This window comes from Felis catus, chromosome B2 (genome assembly GCF_018350175.1).
Source record: "Felis catus isolate Fca126 chromosome B2, F.catus_Fca126_mat1.0, whole genome shotgun sequence".
Lineage (NCBI taxonomy): Eukaryota > Metazoa > Chordata > Mammalia > Carnivora > Felidae > Felis > Felis catus.
The window spans coordinates 28,696,415-28,708,460 of NC_058372.1; the positions used below are offsets into that span (position 1 = coordinate 28,696,415).

The following is a 12,046-nucleotide window of genomic DNA, read 5'->3' on the forward strand; positions in this document are numbered from 1 at the left end:
TGTATCCCTTGGGTAAATTCCTAGCAGTGCTATTGCTGGGTCATAGGGTAGATTTTTTTAATTTTTTGAGGAACCTCCACACTGTTTTCCAGAGCAGCTGCACCAGTGGGCATTCCCACCAACAGTGCAAGAGGGTTCTGATTTCTCCACATCCTCTCCAGCATCCATAGTCTCCTAATTTGTTCATTTTAGCCACTCTGACTGGCATGAGGCTATATCTCAGTGTGGTGTTGATTTGTATTTCCCTGATGAGGAGTGACATTGAGCATCTTTTCATGTGCCTGTTGGCCATCTGGATGTCTTCTTTAGAGAAGTGTCTATTCATGTCTCCTTCCCACTTCCTCACTGGATTATTTGTTTTTCAGGTGTGGAGTTTGGTGAGTTCTTTATAGATTTTGGATACTAGCCCTTTGTCCGATATGTTATTTGCAAATATCTTTTCCCATTCCATCAGTTGCCTTTTAGTTTTGTTGATTGTCTCCTTTGCAGTGCAGAAGGTTTTTATCTTCATGATGTCCCAATAGTTCATTTTTGCTTTTAACTCCCTTGCCTTTGGAGACGTGTCAAGTAAGAAATTGCTGTGGCTGAGGTCAGAGAGGTTTTTTTCCTGCTTTCTCCTCTAGGGTTTTGATGGTTTCCTGTCTCACATTCAGGTCCTTTATCCATTTTGAGTTATTTTTGTGAATGGTGTGAGAAAGTGGTCTAGTTCCATTCTTCTGCATGTTGCTGTCCAGTTCTCCCAGCACCATTTGTTAAAGAGACTGTCTTTTTTCCATTGGATATTCTTTCCTGCTTTGTCAAATATTAGTTGGCCATACTTTTGTGGGTCCAATTCTGGAGTGTCTATTCTATTCCACTGGTCTATGTGTCTGTTTTTGTGCCAATACCATGCTGTCTTGATGATTACAGCTTTGTAGTAGAGGCTAACGTCTGGGATTGTGATGCCTCCTGCTTTGGTTTTCCTCTTCAATATTGCTTTGGCTATTTGGGGTCTTTTCTGGTTCCATACAAATTTTAGGATTGCTTGTTCTAGTTTCGAGAAGAATGCTGGTGCAATTTTGATTGGGATTGCATTGAATGTGTAGATTGCCTAAGCACCCACACACTTCCAAAACTCAAACAGGAAGAAATAGAAAATTTGAACATACCCATAACCAGTGAAGAAATTGAATCAGTTATCAAAAATCTCCCAACAAGTAAGAGTCCAGGAACAGATGGCTTCCCTGGGGAATTCTACCAGATATTTAAAGCAGAGATAATACCTATCTTTTTCAAGCTGTTCCAAAAAATAGAAAGGAAAGGAAAACTTCCAGACCCATTCTGTGAAGCCAACATTACTTTGATTCCCAAACCAGACGGAGACTCAGAAAAAAAGAAAACTACAGGCCAATATCCCTGATGAATATGGATGCAAAAATTCTCACCACGATACTAGCAAATCGAATTCAACAGCATATAAAAAGAATTATTCACCATGATCAAGTGGGATTCATTCCTGGGCTGCAGGGCTGGTTCAATATTTGCAAATCAATCAACGTGATACATCACATTAATAAAAGGTAAGATCCATATGATTCTGTTAATCCATGCAGAAAAAGCATTTGACAAAATTCAACATCCTTTCTTAATTAAAACCCTCAAGAAAGTTGGGATAGAAGTAACATACTTACACATCATAACAGCCATTTATGAAAAGCCCACAGCTAATATCATCCTCAATGGGGAAAAACTGAGAGCTTTCCCCCTGAGATCAGGAACACGACAGGGATGTCCACTCTCACTGCTGTTTAACATAGTGTTGGAAGTGCTAGCATCAGCATTCAGACAACAAAAGGAAATCAAAGGCATCCAAGTTGGCAAAGATGAAGTCAAACTTTCCCTTTTTGCAGATGACATGATACTATACATGGAAACCCAACAGACTCCACCAAAAGTCTGCTAGTACTGATACATGAATTCAGCAAAGTCTCAGGATACAAAATCAATGTACAGAAATCAGTTGCATTCTTATACACTAATAATGAAGCAACAGGAAGGCAAATAAAGAAACTGAACCCATTCACAATTGCACCAAGAATCATGAAATACCTAGGAATAAACCTAACCAAAGATGTAAAAGATCTGTATGCTGAAACTATAGAAAGCTTATGAAGGAAATTGAAGAAGATACAAAGAAATGGAAAAACATTCCATGCTCATGGATTGGAAGAATAAATATTGTTATGTGGATATTTTCAATACATCCTCACTGCAATAATTTTTAAGATATGGCCAATTTAAAATGAACTTTTGCTTTTAAAATCTGTTTTTGTTCAAGTCATAATAACCAAGCAAATGGGGAGGACGCTCTCCTCATTGTGGTTATTTTATTCAAATCATGGTATGAACCCTCTTTTTGGATAAAAGTATGTTTGCGGGTTTTTCTTTTCTTGAGTAATAGCAACTCTAGAACTTCAGGATGAGTCTAAGTGTTGATTCTAATTGCCAGAATTGCATAGCTGTCTGTCTTAGGGCTTCAGAGATAAAATGTCTAATTAACTGATTGCAGAACTACCTTGAAACAGACCATGGTTGCTTCCAGTTATTAAATGTACTCGTTTTGTGGACTTAAGATAATAATCCCTTAGCCCTCTTTACCTATTTCCTAAAGAAATATATGGTTTTTGTTTGCATTAGTCACTTTCTGTTCTTTTTAAATTTGTAGAATTTCTTATTTCTAATATATTTAGTCATCACATAAAAAGAGGGGAAAATTTGGTTCTCTGAGTAGGTATAAAGCATCTGTCATGTGAGGTGACCAGCTTGTCCCAGTTTCCCCAGGATTTTGCTGCTTTTAAGACTGAAAGTCTTGTGTCCCCAGAAGCCCTTTAAGTCCTGGGCAACCCAGAACAGCCAGTTACCCTACAGCTATGATGTATTTCAGGGAAATATGAATTCATTTGAAATGAGAACAAATACTTATCATTTAAGCATCTTCTTCTTTATTTAAAAATAGTCTATGTGTTTTATGTTGAAAAGGAGCAGCTGCCTCCCATCACTAAGCAGGGCCAGGCTGTTTTTAGCTCTGAAAGCTGCACAAAAGGCAAGAACTGGGATTTCCTAAAGGTTTGTAATGGGCAATTGATACTTTCCAGAGGGAAGTATTGGCTGAAGAGAAGCCAATGTTAGTATTTCTCCCTGGAGAAAAATATATTTTTATTTTTCCCCAAATAAGTCAAGAGTTGTGTTAGGTTCCATTTGAATATTTTCCTAGAAACTATTTCAGAATAACTATGAGAGCCTAATATATTTTCCTTATGATATTAAATTGAAGATATCACAATGCTTGAAAGAATGAGTAATTATTTCAAAGGAAACAGACAGTCTTATAAAAGTGGTTATATTTTCATAAAGTGGAGGGTTTGGGTACATAAATCTATTAACGAATCATCTTCTTCCACTTCTTAAATCCCCTCACTTCCTACTGTCCCTGAGTCCAATTAATGCTCTCCAGGTAACATGGTCTTGGATGTCCTCATGCACGTTCCCCATCCAAGAATTGAGGTGGCTTATTTATTTATTCAACCAACATTTATTGAAAACTTATATACTAGGCATTGTGTTAGATGCTCAGGATACAGAAATATAAACAAAACTTCCCCACACTTAAATGTTTTTTTAATGTTTATTTAATTTTGAGATAGAGAGCACGAGCAAGGAAGGGACAGAGAGAGAGGGAGACACAGAATTGGAAGCAGGCTGCAGGCTCTGAGATGTCAGCACAGAACCCGACACAGGGCTTGAACTCACGAGCTGTGAGATCATGACCTGAGCCAAAGTCGGATGCTTAACTGACTGAGCCACCCAGGCACCCCAAAACTGCCCCCATGCTTAACTCACATTTATTTACTAAGCACATGGGAAAGGTCTTACATGTAAATAATTTCCATGTAATGTGGTATAATTGAGTTTGTAAAATTTGCTTTGGGACCTTACAGAAAGGACTGATGGCACTGTCTTAGCTGGCTCTTACATTTCCTTATTTCTGGTATGCAGGTTCTTTACAAATACATACATTCATGTGTGTTTCAAGCACAATGATTTTGGTTATTTAGAGCCAGTAATATAAGATTGACCTGTCTTAATGCCACATTCTGAAATTCTTGGTTCATAAGGTGTCATTTCCAAAAGTGTGATATTATAGGAAGTGATGCATATGCTTTATGTCTAAACATAATAAGGGCAGTGTAAAATGTGCTCTTCCTTCGAAGCCAAACTGATTATAGTGGCTTCCCACCTCTCACCAATTCCCACCTTCTCACCTTGTCCTTTATCATATTCTTACAGGTAACATCTTTAAGGGAAGACTTTGAACTTCATACAATTTGCAAATAAATAAAAGCAGCTTAATTATATATATATATATATATATTTACATACATACATACATAAATACAGGTATATAGGTTTGGGAAATATTCAGCCTTGTGAAGGGAAGCCTTTTTTCCTATACGTTTTGAGGAAAACCTGGCCTCAAGAGATAGACGGTTGACAATGAGCCAAATCAGCAAATCATATTTGGTATATACTAAAGAAAATTGAATTGTAGAACTCAAAGGGCCTTTGAATATCATCAGATTCTAGTCTAAGACATTTGGCAACTCAGGTATCAAAACATTAAATGATTTTCTTAGGGCTATACAGATAAGCAGTAGCAGAAATTATTTGCTGTTCCAGGTTCCCCTCTCATTACCCAGGCCCCTCCTCTGGGATACCCTAACCTTCCCACTACCTAGAAACTAGATTTACCCATGGTACCCTAAACTTAAAGACTTTAGGACTTTAAACCCTGCTCCTACTCCGAGCTGCTTATGCAATTTCTACAATACCATATAGGATATTATGAACCAATATAACGATATTATGAACATCCACCCCTTAGAGGCTTGATGAGATTCCAGCTGAAGACAAAGAGAGTAACAACTGCTTTGTGTGAGCAGTAGCACAAAGGCTGGCATCTGGAAAGTGGGTGGCAGTTAGGGACATAGTAGGAGAATGAGAAATTGAAGGTAGGTTAAGGTTGAGTTGGATGCCTTAAATGAATAGTACATCTCTCTGAGAATCATTTATTAGGAAGATTAATCTGTCATTAGTTCTGAAGATGGAACAGAGGTCCACTAGGAAGCTGTTTTCATAGTCTAGAGATGTATTAGGGTTCTATAAATGTAATGCTGGAAAGAGTGATGGTGGGGGAGGGGGAAATGAGTCATTAGTCAGTGACTAATTGCACAACAAACATTTAGCACCTACTATACACCATATACCAGACTAGGCCCTAAATATATAAAAATGAAAATACACATATTTTACCCCCAAGGAATTTGCAGTTCCATAGGGCACATGGACGAGGAATTGGACAGTTGCCACATAATGTGCTAGGTATTGGGAGCAGGAGAGGCAAGTTGATAAGGAGATCCACAGGGAAGGCACTACAATAGTATCTCAGCAAGAAATGGAATCCAGTCAGATTGTGCAAGTAACTGCAATGAAGAATTTCTTAGTGAAAGGTTTCAAGGTTAACAGAACCCAAGATAACTGCTAAGGTAGCAGGAGACCAGTACAGTGGGAAGCTGTTGTAATCCCTAGGCCTGAATTAAGGAAAGGAAGACTAGATTGATTGGAGCCTACTAGAAGCTGAAGCCATGGAAGGAGGTTGACAAAGGCCCCTTGACTGGAGCTGTAGTTGAGGAGTTTTATGAGTTAAATTGTGTTCTCCAAAATTCATATGTTGATGGCCTAACTCCCCAGTTCCTCAGAATGTGACTGCACTTGGAGAGAGGATCTTTACAGAGGTAATTAAGGTAAAATGAGGTCATTGAGGTGGCCCTAATCTGAGTGGTGTCCTTAAAAGAAGAGAATATTAGGATACAGACACACAGAAGACCTTATAAGGACACAGGGAGAAGGTGGCATCTACAAGCGCAGGAGAGCGGCCTCACAAAGAACCGAACTTGCTGACACCTTGGTCTCGGACTTTCAGCCTCCAGAACTGTGAGACAATAAGTTTCTGTTGTTTAAAGAAATGAGATGTTTTTGGCCCATTCTGTAGTACTTTGTTACAGCTGCAGCCCTAGCAAACTAATACAGAGAAGGAAACGGCAATTGCTAGAAACATAACTCAGTCAGTAAGCCCATGGGAAAGAGACATCCTGGCCTTGCTCTCCAACTGCTAGTTGATCTCACTTAAAAGTCAAACCCTCATGGAAGCCAGAAAAGGTGCCCAAGAGATGTGTTCCATATGTACAGTCTCCCAGGGCACTTGTAAGACAGAGAATGGTAAGATCTGGAGACACAAATAGAAATAATCAGCAAAGACATTTAATTAAGTCTTGAGAAATCAAGAAAGGTGACCTAGTGGAGGTGACTCAAACTAAGTCTGGAATAACAAGTTAATATTAATAAAGCAATTAGAATTCTAGTTGGCCCATAGTAATAGATATATGTTACTGTAGTTATTGTTTTCACCACCAGATTTCTTAAATTTACTGTTTCTAGTTCCTCCTAGCAATTCTGGAAGTTTGGTGTTATTCTTCTCTTGTTATAGATAAGAAAATTAGGCTCAAAGAAATTTAAAAAATGGCTAAAGCCAGCTTTCACACTTAGGCCTGCCTTAGTCTACCACTGGGAAGTGGCAAGCATGGAGAATATGTGTGTGGTGTGGGATCCCAGGGAATGCCAAAAGCTGAGGATGGAGCAGAAACATTAAAGAAAACTCTCTAGGACCTGAGATTCCACCCTAAGCACAATGTAATACCAGAGGAATTTGAAGCCAGTGGTGTACTGAAGATAACCAAAACCCAAATTCAACTCAATTCGTGACCAGATTGATTCAACTTCCTGAATTAAATACTTTTAAGAGTCATCCCATTTCTAGGGATAGATACTATATGTCTGAGTGTATATACAAAAGAATTGAAAGTATGCACTCGAACTTGTACCCCAATGTTTATTGCAGCATTATTCACAACAGCCCAAACATAGAACAACTCAAATGAAATCAAAGATGAATAGAGTTGGGCACCTGGGTGACTCAGTTGGTTAAACGTCCAGCTTCAGCTCAGGTCATGATCTCATGGGTCGTGAGTTCATGCCCCGCATCAGGCTCAATGCTGACAGCTCAGAACCTGGAGCCTGCTTCGGATTCTGTGTCTCCCTCTCTCTCTGCTCCTTCCCAGCTTGCAACCCGTTTCTTTCTCTCTCTCTCTCTCTCTCTCTCTCTCTCTCTCTCTCTCTCTCAAAAATAAACATTAAAAAAGTAGAAAAACAAAGATGAATAGAGAGACAAACTGTAGTCTATACATACAATGGGATATTGTTCAACCCTAAAAGGAAGGCAATTTTCATACAAGGATGAACCTTAAAAACATTATACTAAGTAAAATAAACCAGAAAATAAGTATAAATGCTGTGTGATTCCATGTATAAAAGGTATCTAGAATAGGCAAATTCATAGAGATAGTATAATAAAGGTTACCAGGGCTGGGAGCAGGAAGTAATAGGGAGTTACTGTTTGGGAATGATAAAAAGTTATGGAAATGGGTTGGGTGAGGAAGATGGCAGTGGAGTAGAAGAACCCTAGTCTCACCTTGTCCCATGAACACAACTAGATAACAATCATATCATCCTAAATACCACAGAAATAGACCTGAAGACTGAAAAAACAAATTCCACAGCTAAAGGGAGAGTAGAGACTACAGTGAAGAAGGTAAGAAGTGTGGAGATGTCATTTATGGGAGAAATGGGTCACAGGTGCTAGGGAGGGGAGGGAGGCATGGTAACAGAGTAGGGAGAGAGAGAGAGAGAGAGAGAGAGAGGAATACACGGGAATATGCAAAGATAATGTTTCCCCAAACCCATGGACTTGGGAAATGAGAGAGGATGAATTCTGAGAGTTCTTGCAACCAGAGGGTCTTAAAGCAAGGAGTTTTAAAGGTCAAAAAGCTTGGCTGGGATAGAGCCTAGAGGGCATTATGCTACTACTGGAGAGAAGGCAGGAAAACAACCCAGGGGCAGACAGTGTGGAAATAGAGATCTGAAGAACACGTTGGACACATAATGGGGAGATTATTCACTCTTCTCAGAGCATGTCCCTGAGAGGCTGAGTTCACTAAGATACCTCTCTGAGAACAAAAAGAGCTGGCTGGTGCCATTTTATTTCCATGCCCCTCAGCGTAAACATAGTGTCACCTGTGGGAAGCAGCACACACCAACACTGTATGCCTAACTTGCATACACTAGGCCCCAAGCCCCTGTGCCCTGGTGGGATTGCTCTTCTCAGTCAAGGTAGCCTTAATCTCAGGAGGGTGGGCTCCTTCCCCAGAAGACCAGCACAAACCCTAGCCCACATCATGTCTCCCAACCAGAGAGTTCTGCAGGGCCTCAGTTCTGGTGGAAGTAGTGTCAGGTCTCATTTCACAAGCATATCAGAGTACACCTGGTTAAAACTCATCACATTCAGCCAAGGACCAAACATTGCTCATAGCAGGCAAGAGAACCTCTGCATATGACTGGCTTGAAGGATATAGCAGCACAAACCCAACAACAGAGTGCACACAGCATATACCAGAGACACTCCCTGAAGAACCAAGCCCTGCGTACTACATGACATTGTCTTTGTAAGACCATTATACTCAGAATCAGGAGACATAACTAATTTTGTAACACTAAGAAGGTAGAGACTTAGACAAAATGCAATGACATTTATCCCCATGTGGCATTTATCCCAAATGAAAGAATGAGATAAGGCCACAGTCATAGATCTAAGCAAAACACATAAGTAACAAACCTGATGGAGAATTTAAAACAACAATCATAAGAATACTCACTGGGCTTAAGAAAAGTATAGAAGACATCAGGGAGACCATTACCACAGGGATAAAGGAATTGAAAAAGAATCAATCAGAGATGAAGAATGAAATAAATGAGACTGGAAACAGTCTTGATGCAATGAAAAGAAAAAAATGAAAGGAGCAAAAGAATGAGTTAGTGACCTAGAAGACAAAATAATGGAAAGTAATGAAGCTGAACAGAAGAGAGAAAGAATAATTATGAAACACGAGAATAGAATTAGGGAACTCAGTGACTCCAACAAACATAATAACATTCATATGATAGAAGACCCAGAAGAAGAAGAAGAGAGAAAAGAGGCAGAAAATTTATTTGAAGAAATAATAGTTGAAAACTTTCCTAATCTGGGGAAGAAAACAGACATCCAGATCGAGGAGCCACAGAGAACTCCTACCAAAATCAGCAAAAGCAGGCCAACATCAAGATATATTGTAATTAAATTTGCAAAGTAGATTTTCCCCAACAAAATAAAAGAAAAATTAAAGGAGATTGTGACCACTGGACCAGCCCTGCATGAAATTTTAAGGAGGATTCTTTGAGTAGAAAGACCAAAAGTGACAAAGACAATAAAAGATCAGAGAAATCTCCAGAAACAAGAAAAGAAATAATACAATAGCAATACATATCTACCAATAATTACTTTGAATGTGAAAGGACTAAATGCCCTAATCAAAACACATAGGGTGATAGAATGGATTTAAAAAAAAAAACACCCATCTATATGCTGCCTACAGGAAAATCATTTTAGACCTAAGAACATCAGCAGATTGAAAGTGAGGGATGCCCCAGTAGCAATACTTATATCAGACAAACTAGACTTTAAAACATAGACAATAACACTAGACAGAAGACACTATATAATCATAAAGGAGACAATACAACAAGAAAATATAACAATTGTAAATATTTATGCACCCAGCTTGAAAGCACCCAAATATATAAAACAACTAATAACAAACATAAAGGAACAAACTGATAATACAATAATAGTAGGGGACTTACTATAGGCATCAGTGGATAGATGATCTAAACAGAAACAATGGAACAAGGAACAATGGCTTTGAATGACACACTGGACCAGATGGAGTTAACAGATAGACTCAGAACATTCCACTTTAAATCAGCGGAATTCATATTCTTTTCATGTGCACATGGAATATTCTCCAGAATAGATCACATATTAAGTCACAAAACAGGTCTCAGTGAATACAAAAAGTTTGAAATCATACCAGGCACCATTTCTGACCACAATGCTATGAAACTAGAAATGACCTTAGGAAAAAATCTGGAAAGACCACAAATACAAGGTAGTTAAACGTGTTCCTAAGCAATGAATGGGTCAACCAGGACATCAAAGAAGAAATTTTAAAAAATACATGGAAACAAATGACAATAGTAAAAAACAATGGTCCAAAATTTTGGGAATGCAGCAAAAGCAATCCCAAGAGGGAAGTATGTAATGATATGAGCCTACCTCAAGAAGCAAGAAAAACCTTAAATAAACAACCTGATCTTACAACTGAAAGAGCTAGAAAAAGAACAAAAAACAAAGCCTAAAGTCAGCATAAAATGGGAATAAATAAAGATTAGAGCAGAAATAAATGATATAGAAACTAAAACACACACACTCACACACACACACACACACACACACACACAAACAACCCCCCCCCAACCAACACATACACACAACAGATCAATGAAACAAACCAGAAACTGATTCTTTAAAAAAAACTGATAAACCAGACTTAACAAAAAGAAAGGAAAAAGGACCCAGATAAATAAAATCACAAATGAGAGAGGGGAAATAACAACCAACACCATAGAAATGCAAACAATTATAAGAGAATATTATTAAAAACTGTATTTCAACAAATTGGACAGTCTGGAAGAAATGGAAAAATTCCTAAAAAATATAAACTACCAAAACTGAAACAGAAAGAAATAGAAAACTTTAACAGACTGGTAAATAACCTGCAATGACATTGAATCAGTGATCAAAAAACTCCCACAAACAAAAGCCCAGGACCAGATGGCATCACAGATATATTCTACTAAATATTTAAAGAAGAGAAAATACCTATTTTTCTCAAACTGTACCCAAAAATAGAAATGGAAGGAAAGCTTCCAAATTCATTCTATGAGGACACCATTATCCTGACACCAAAACCAGATAAAGGCCCCACCAAAAAAACAACTATGGGCCAATATCCCTGATGAACATGGATGCGAGAATTCTCGATAAAATACTAGCAAATCAAATCCAACAGTAGATTAAAAAAATTATTCATCACAATCAAGTGGGATTTATTCCACAGTTGCAAGAATGGTTCAGTATTCACAATCAATCAAAGTGATACAGCACATTAATAAAAGAAAGGATAAGAACCATATGATCATTTCAATAGATGCAGAAAAAGCATTTGATAGAGTAAAACATCCACTCATGATAAAAACCCTCAACAAAATACATTTAGAGGAAACACATCTCAATATAATAAAGGCCATATACAAAAACCCACATCTAATATCATCCTCAATGGAGAAAAACAGCTTTTCCTGTATGGTCAGGAATAAGACAGAGATGCCACTGTCACCAGTGTTACTTGACAGAGTACTGAAAGTCCTACTGACAGCAATCAGGCAACAAAAAGAAACCAAAGACATCCAAATCAGAGACATCAAATCCAATAAAAGACATCAAACTTTCACTATTTGCAGATGACATGATACTCTATAGAGAAAACCCAAAGACTCCACCAGAAAGTGCTAGAACTGATATAGAAATTCAGTAATGTCCCCAGCTTCAAAATCAATGTACAGAATTCTGTGGCGTTTTTATACACCAATAATAAAGCAACAGAAAGAGAAATTAAGAGATCAATCCCACTTACAATTGCACCAAAAACCATAAGATGCCTAGAAATAAACCTAACCAAAGAGGTAGAGATGTACTCTGAAAACTATAAATCACTGATAAAAGAAATTGAAGGTAACACAAAGAAATAGAGATATTCCATGCTCATGGAGCAGAACAAATATTGTTAAAATGTCTATACTACCCATAGCAAACTACACATTAAAAAAAGTCCCTATCAAAATATCAACAGGAGTTTTCTCAGTGCTAGAACAAACAATCCTAAAATTTGTGTGAAGCCAC

At 38.0% G+C, this 12,046-nt stretch overlaps 1 long non-coding RNA gene across 7 annotated transcripts in view; it reads left to right on the top strand.

The window, feature by feature from the left end:
• Nucleotides 1-12,046, top strand: part of LOC109499610 — a 146,926-nt gene that overhangs the window by 7,027 nt on the left and 127,853 nt on the right. Inside the window, exon 4 of one of the 7 annotated variants that reach the window (XR_002742219.2) lies at nt 4,327-7,154. The exons of 5 other annotated variants lie outside the window; for them this stretch is intronic. This is a non-coding gene — a long non-coding RNA (uncharacterized LOC109499610). Of the gene's footprint in view, nt 1-1,355; nt 1,412-4,326; nt 7,155-12,046 lie in introns of those variants that run through there. One more of the 7 variants, XR_002156961.3, reaches the window with a different exon arrangement.